The sequence below is a fragment of the Nomia melanderi genome, unplaced genomic scaffold, assembly GCF_051020985.1.
Source record: "Nomia melanderi isolate GNS246 unplaced genomic scaffold, iyNomMela1 scaffold0355, whole genome shotgun sequence".
NCBI lineage: Eukaryota > Metazoa > Arthropoda > Insecta > Hymenoptera > Halictidae > Nomia > Nomia melanderi.
The window spans coordinates 22,501-30,000 of record NW_027475470.1 but is presented as its reverse complement, the minus strand read 5'-3'; the positions used below and the strand labels follow the sequence as shown (position 1 = coordinate 30,000).

The 7,500-nt window shown below is 49.8% G+C and overlaps 1 non-coding gene across 1 annotated transcript; it reads right to left on the bottom strand.

Moving 5' to 3' along the window:
- Window positions 1–1,461: 1,461 nt before the first annotated feature.
- On the bottom strand, window positions 1,462–1,616 carry LOC143176067 (5.8S ribosomal RNA). Its single transcript, XR_013000668.1, has one exon. It is a non-coding gene; the product is annotated as a 5.8S ribosomal RNA (ribosomal RNA).
- Window positions 1,617–7,500: the final 5,884 nt, after the last annotated feature.

Here is a 7,500-nt window from a genome sequence, read left to right as displayed (position 1 = left end):
AGATAAACGTATTTTACGGGGATACGGAAACGTTACCACGTGGTGTCACACACGATCGTCCGTCTCTTCTCTATAGCAGAAACCGATAAAAATACACCTCCCGAAAGAGAGTATATGGTGATTCTTTTTATATATATATATATTTCGAAATACAACTGAACGTGGCGGAAGCGCACGGTGGTGGTCCAGCGAGGACACGCGACGACGGGGAATAAGAACTATTCGACCCGTTACGAATACGCATGCTCGTCCCGCACGATTTTAACACACACCGTGTTTTTCTCCAGTCGTCAAAGCGTTCGTGCGTCGAATTCGAAAAATAAAAAAAAAAGAAAAACACCTTTTCTCTCTCTCGGGGTAAAAGAGTCGATGTGTATTGTGTATAAAGGTTCTGCGAGAAGTCTCGTTTTGACGTGTGTTCCGCCGATAACGACGATCCTCCGAAACGGGGATACAGAAACGTTACACCTCACAACACGATCTCCGTCTCTTCTCTATAGCAGAAACCGATAAAAATACACCTCCCGAAAGAGAGTATATGGTGATTCTTTTTATATATATATATTTCGAAATTCAACTGAACGTGGCGGAAGCGCACGGTGGTGGTCCAGCGAGGACACGCGACGACGGGGAATAAGAACTATTCGACCCGTTACGAATACGCATGCTCGTCCCGCACGATTTTAACACACACCGTGTTTTTCTCCAGTCGTCAAAGCGTTCGTGCGTCGAATTCGAAAAATAAAAAAAAGAAATACACCTTTTCTCTCTCTCTCGGGGTAAAAAGAGTCGATGTGTATTGTGTATAAAGGTTCTGCTGCGAGAAGTCTCGTTTTGCCGTGTGTTTCGGTAACGACGATCCTCCGAAACGTACATCTCATTCGTAAGAGAGGAAGAAAACAATCTCCCTGGGGCCAGTCGGTAATATACCGACATACGACGTGTCGTGCACATCCGTCTCACGCACGGTATACAAAATATGAATAAAACGTGTGTAGTCTCTCTCTCTCTCGACTTCTTAATATTTTCTTTCACCTCTGACGCATCATTTCAGGTGACGTCGGGAGCGCGGGAAAAAAAATTTTTCTAAACACACGAAACCGTTCATCTCACGAACAGCCGAAAAAGTTGTCGCTCAGATCCATATCGCAGTGGAGCGGTATCCGCGGGCGGTCGTAATTGAACGACGCACGACGCCGCGAACACTCACGCGAGTCCATACAAACGATTCCGATCGTTTTGCAACAACTAGAACGTACACTGTCCGTGAAATTCACAGAATTTTCGCGTGTCCGCGACAAACGCCGACGAGACACCCATCGTTCGCTCGTACGTAGCATCCTTCTCTTAACCCGACTCAGAAACGTTCTTTGCGCCCTTCGGTAAAAAAACGTTCGATCCGAAGAGGTGAACGACGGCGGGGATTTGACAGAGCTACGCAAGCAGTGTATGGTACGTAAACGACCCTCAGCCAGGCGTGGTCCAGGAATTGTATCCGTGGACCGCAATGTGCGTTCGAAATGTCGATGTTCATGTGTCCTGCAGTTCACACGTTGACGCGCAATTAGCTGCGTTCTTCATCGACCCACGAGCCAAGTGATCCACCGTTCAGGGTAATCGTATAAATTTTATATTTCACATATATAATTTTATTCTCATTTGTTCGACCTAATATCTCTCTTCTTTCAAAGAGAAGATAAAAGTTGATACCTGAATCTCCGACCAGCGCGCGAAGGAGATTCAGGCGTCGCCTTGGAGACGACACCGAAGCCTTTCGAGACGAAAAACGTTCAAGTAATATGTATATATTTCTCGACGTTCCGGGCGTATAGTGCATTCAAAAACCCGCGAAAGACGCAGAAGACTCGCACGCGTGGAAACGACGGGGATATATTTTGTATCCTACCCGATACTGAATCCATCGCGTGCAGTCGACCCTCGCGTTCTTCCGATCAGACGCATCTATTGTTGCGCGCATGTTTTCGCGTCGCATCGCGCGAAACGTTGCACGAATCGTACCGATCGATCGATTGAAAGCAAATAATGAAAAAAGACTTCACAGCTGGCTCTTTGCCGGTCATTCGTCCCATGTTATCTCTTGCCGCGAAATTGGCGCGCAAGAGTTGGGTGTCAGACGCGCGGCTTTAAAACGAGCTTCACGGCCGGTCCCTTCGTTACCGCTTTCGTTCTTTCTCTCGGAACGACCATGAACGAACACGACGAGCGACGCTACGGCATACACACGTCCACGGATTCGATTAAAAAAACAGACTTCACAGCTGGCTCTTTGCCGGTCATTCGTCCCATATTATCTCTTGCCGCGAAATTGGCGCGCAAGAGTTGGGTGTCAGACGCACGGCTTTAAAACGAGCTTCACGGCCGGTCCTCTCAATTCCGTGTACGGTACACGCAAGATGCGGGTTCCACTTCCAGACTACCCGGTCCCTTCTCTCTACGAGAATCGATAGTAGAAGAACGGCTCGAAAACGCGTCTCAGAGACTAGGGGAAAAGAAGCGGTATGCGAGCGAAACGAAAACGCATTATGGAAACGTCGCGAAACAATGTTCGACGGTTGCTCGGTTCCAATCGTGCGGCCGTTTCAATTTCTCGTGCGCTTCACCGTCCCTCCGTAACTCTGGCCGATCGCGTATACCGAAGAGCCGACACGCGCAAAAACCACAGGCATTGTATACTGTATATATATATGTTACAGTCACAGCCTTCGCGCGTTTTACTCTCCGACGCGGGGTTTCCACGACGAAAGAGAGACAGTTTCGTGGCGGGTGACTCGGCCGAATCGCTACGACGGGTATTTCTATTATAGAACGAATCATCGCCACCCTTTACCAGTGCCCGACGAAGGAATCACAAGGTCATCTGGAGTTTACAATGCCAGCGACGGTAATTCCAACGAAGACCCGATAAGTCAACTCATCGTTCTATTTCTCCCCGTACAGAAAAGCGAATCGACGCTAACGCACCTCGCGCAAGCACGAACGTTCTCTTCGCGTGGATCATCCCATCGTCGAAAGATGTAAAGACGCATTGGAGATCGTGGTCTCTGGCGGGCTCATTGCACGCCCCACTGCATATCTTTCCTCGAATCGAGAATGATTCGTCCACTAAGGCTGCGAAACTACGCGTCGAGGAAACTAGGGGAAAGAAGCGGGATGCGAGCGAAACGACAATACATTATGGAAACGTCGCGAAACAATGTTCGGCGGTTGCTCGTTTCCTCCTGCGGACGTTTCATTGCTCGGGCGCTTCACGTCCCTCCGTAACCTTCGCGCGATCGCGTGCCCCGGAGAGCCGGCAACCGGTGAACCACAGGCGTATAAACTATAGTCTTCTATAGCAAGCCTTCGGCGGTTACTCTCCGACGCGGGGATTCCACGACGAGAGAGAATTTCGTGGCGGGTGACATCGGTCGAAACGCTACGACGGGTATTTCTATTATAGAACGAATCATCGCCACCCTTTACCAGTGCCCGACGAAGGAATCACAAGGTCATCTGGAGTTTACAATGCCAGCGACGGTAATTCCAACGAAGACCCGATAAGTCAACTCATCGTTCTATTTCTCCCCGTACAGACAAGCGAATCAACGCTATCGCACCTCACGCATGCACGAACGTTCTCTTCGCGTGAATCGTCCCATCGTCGAAAGATATAGCCGCTTGGAGATCGTGGCCCATCAAGTTCTTCCGTAACTCCTGCGCGATCGCGTACCCCGGAGAGCAGGCAACCGGTGAACCACAGGCGTATAAACTATAGTCTTCTATAGCAAGCCTTCGCGTTTACTCTACGACGCGGGGATTCCACGACGAGAGAGATTTTCGTGGCGGGTGACACGGCCGAATCGCTACGACGGGTATTTCTATTATAGAACGAATCATCGCCACCCTTTACCAGTGCCCGACGAAGGAATCACAAGGTCATCTGGAGTTTACAATGCCAGCGACGGTAATTCCAACGAAGACCCGATAAGTCAACTCATCGTTCTATTTCTCCCCGTACAGAAAAGCGAATCGGCGCTATCGCACCTCACGCAAGCAGGAATGATCTCTTCGCGTGGATCGTCCCATCGTCGAAAGATGTAAGACGTACAGAAATCGTGGTCCATCACGATTATTCGTAACTCTCCGAGTCGCGTATCTGAGAGTAGGACAAACGGAGAACCACAGGCATAAATAATACTATATGTTTCTTATATAGTTAGCCTTCGCGTTTTACTCTCCGACATGGGGATTCCACGACGAGAGAGAGTTTCGTGGCGGGTGTCTCGGCCGAATCGCTACGACGGGTATTTCTATTATAGAACGAATCATCGCCACCCTTTACCAGTGCCCGACGAAGGAATCACAAGGTCATCTGGAGTTTACAATGCCAGCGACGGTAATTCCAACGAAGACCCGATAAGTCAACTCATCGTTCTATTTCTCCCCGTACAGAAAAGCGAATCGACGCTATCGCACCTCGCGCGAGCACGTAACTACTCTTCGCGTGGATCGTCCCATCGTCGAAAGATGTAAGACGCACGGAAATCGTGGCCCATCAACGTTTTTTTGTAACTCTGCCGATCGCGTATCACAGAGCCGAGACGCACATACCACAGGCGTATAATACCGTTTTCTTTCGTATGGTAAGCCTTCGCGTTTACTCTTCGGCGCGGGGTTTCCACGTCGAGAGAGACATTCGTGGCGGGTGACATCGGTCGAAACGCTACGACGGGTATTACTATTATAGAACGAATCATCGCCACCCTTTACCAGTGCCCGACGAAGGAATCACAAGGTCATCTGGAGTTTACAATGCCAGCGACGGTAATTCCAACGAAGACCCGATAAGTCAACTCAACGTTCTATTTCTCCCCGTACAGAAAAGCGAATCGACGCTGTTGCACCTCACGCAAGCACGAACGTTCTCTTCGCGTGGATCGTCCCATCGTCGAAAGATGTAAGACGCACGGAAATCGTGGCACATCACGTGTTTTCGGAACTCTGTCGACCGCGTATCTCAGAGACGACGCGCGCGAACCACTGGCATATACTATTATATATCGCGTTTTACCCTCCGACGCGGGGATTCCACGACGAGAGAGAGTTTCGTGAGCGGGTTGACTCGGAAGAAACGCTACGACGGGTATTTCTATTATAGAACGCATCATCGCCACCCTTTACCAGTGCCCGACGAAGGAATCACAAGGTCATCTGGAGTTTACAATGCCAGCGACGGTAATTCCAACGAAGACCCGATAAGTCAACTCAACGTTCTATTTCTCCCCGTACAGAAAAGCGAATCGACGCAATCGCACCATACGCGTGCACGTAAACAACTCTTCGCGTGGATCGTCCCATCGTCGAGAGACGTAAGTTTTCATAGTATGAATTCGCGTTTTACTCTCCGACGCGGGGATTCCACGACGAGAGAGAGTTTCGTGAGCGGGTTGACTCGGAAGAAACGCTACGACGGGTATTTCTATTATAGAACGCATCATCGCCACCCTTTACCAGTGCCCGACGAAGGAATCACAAGGTCATCTGGAGTTTACAATGCCAGCGACGGTAATTCCAACGAAGACCCGATAAGTCAACTCAACGTTCTATTTCTCCCCGTACAGAAAAGCGAATCGACGCAATCGCACCATACGCGTGCACGTAAACAACTCTTCGCGTGGATCGTCCCATCGTCGAGAGACGTAAGTTTTCATAGTATGAATTCGCGTTTTACTCTCCGACGCGGGGATTCCACGACGAGAGAGAGTTTCGTGAGCGGGTTGACTCGGAAGAAACGCTACGACGGGTATTTCTATTATAGAACGCATCATCGCCACCCTTTACCAGTGCCCGACGAAGGAATCACAAGGTCATCTGGAGTTTACAATGCCAGCGACGGTAATTCCAACGAAGACCCGATAAGTCAACTCAACGTTCTATTACTCCCCGTACAGAAAAGCGAATCGACGCAATCGCACCATACGCGTGCACGTAACAACTCTTCGCGTGGATCGTCCCATCGTCGAGAGACGTAAGTTTCATAGTAAGCCTTCGGCGTTTTACTCTCCGACGCGGGGATTCCACGACGAGAGAGAGAGTTTCGTGAGCGGGTTGACTCGGAAGAAACGCTACGACGGGTATTTCTATTATAGAACGCATCATCGCCACCCTTTACCAGTGCCCGACGAAGGAATCACAAGGTCATCTGGAGTTTACAATGCCAGCGACGGTAATTCCAACGAAGACCCGATAAGTCAACTCAACGTTCTATTTCTCCCCGTACAGAAAAGCGAATCGACGCAATCGCACCATACGCGTACACGTAAACAACTCTTCGCGTGGATCGTCCCATCGTCGAGAGACGTAAGTTTTCATAGTATGAATTCGCGTTTTACTCTCCGACGCGGGGATTCCACGACGAGAGAGAGTTTCGTGAGCGGGTTGACTCGGAAGAAACGCTACGACGGGTATTTCTATTATAGAACGCATCATCGCCACCCTTTACCAGTGCCCGACGAAGGAATCACAAGGTCATCTGGAGTTTACAATGCCAGCGACGGTAATTCCAACGAAGACCCGATAAGTCAACTCAACGTTCTATTTCTCCCCGTACAGAAAAGCGAATCGACGCAATCGCACCATACGCGTGCACGTAAACAACTCTTCGCGTGGATCGTCCCATCGTCGAGAGACGTAAGTTTTCATAGTATGAATTCGCGTTTTACTCTCCGACGCGGGGATTCCACGACGAGAGAGAGTTTCGTGAGCGGGTTGACTCGGAAGAAACGCTACGACGGGTATTTCTATTATAGAACGCATCATCGCCACCCTTTACCAGTGCCCGACGAAGGAATCACAAGGTCATCTGGAGTTTACAATGCCAGCGACGGTAATTCCAACGAAGACCCGATAAGTCAACTCAACGTTCTATTACTCCCCGTACAGAAAAGCGAATCGACGCAATCGCACCATACGCGTGCACGTAACAACTCTTCGCGTGGATCGTCCCATCGTCGAGAGACGTAAGTTTCCATACTATGAATTCGCGTTTTACTCTCCGACGCGGGGATTCCACGACGAGAGAGTGTTTCGTGAGCGGGTTGACTCGGAAGAAACGCTACGACGGGTATTTCTATTATAGAACGCATCATCGCCACCCTTTACCAGTGCCCGACGAAGGAATCACAAGGTCATCTGGAGTTTACAATGCCAGCGACGGTAATTCCAACGAAGACCCGATAAGTCAACTCAACGTTCTATTGCTCCCCGTACAGAAAAGCGAATCGACGCAATCGCACCATACGCGTGCACGTAACAACTCTTCGCGTGGATCGTCCCATCGTCGAGAGACGTAAGTTTCATAAGTAAGCCTTCGGCGTTTTATTCTCCGACGCGGGGATTCCACGACGAGAGAGTGTTTCGTGGCGGGTGACTAGGCCGAAACGCTACGACGGGTATTTCTATTATAGAACGAATCATCGCCACCCTTTACCAGTGCCCGAC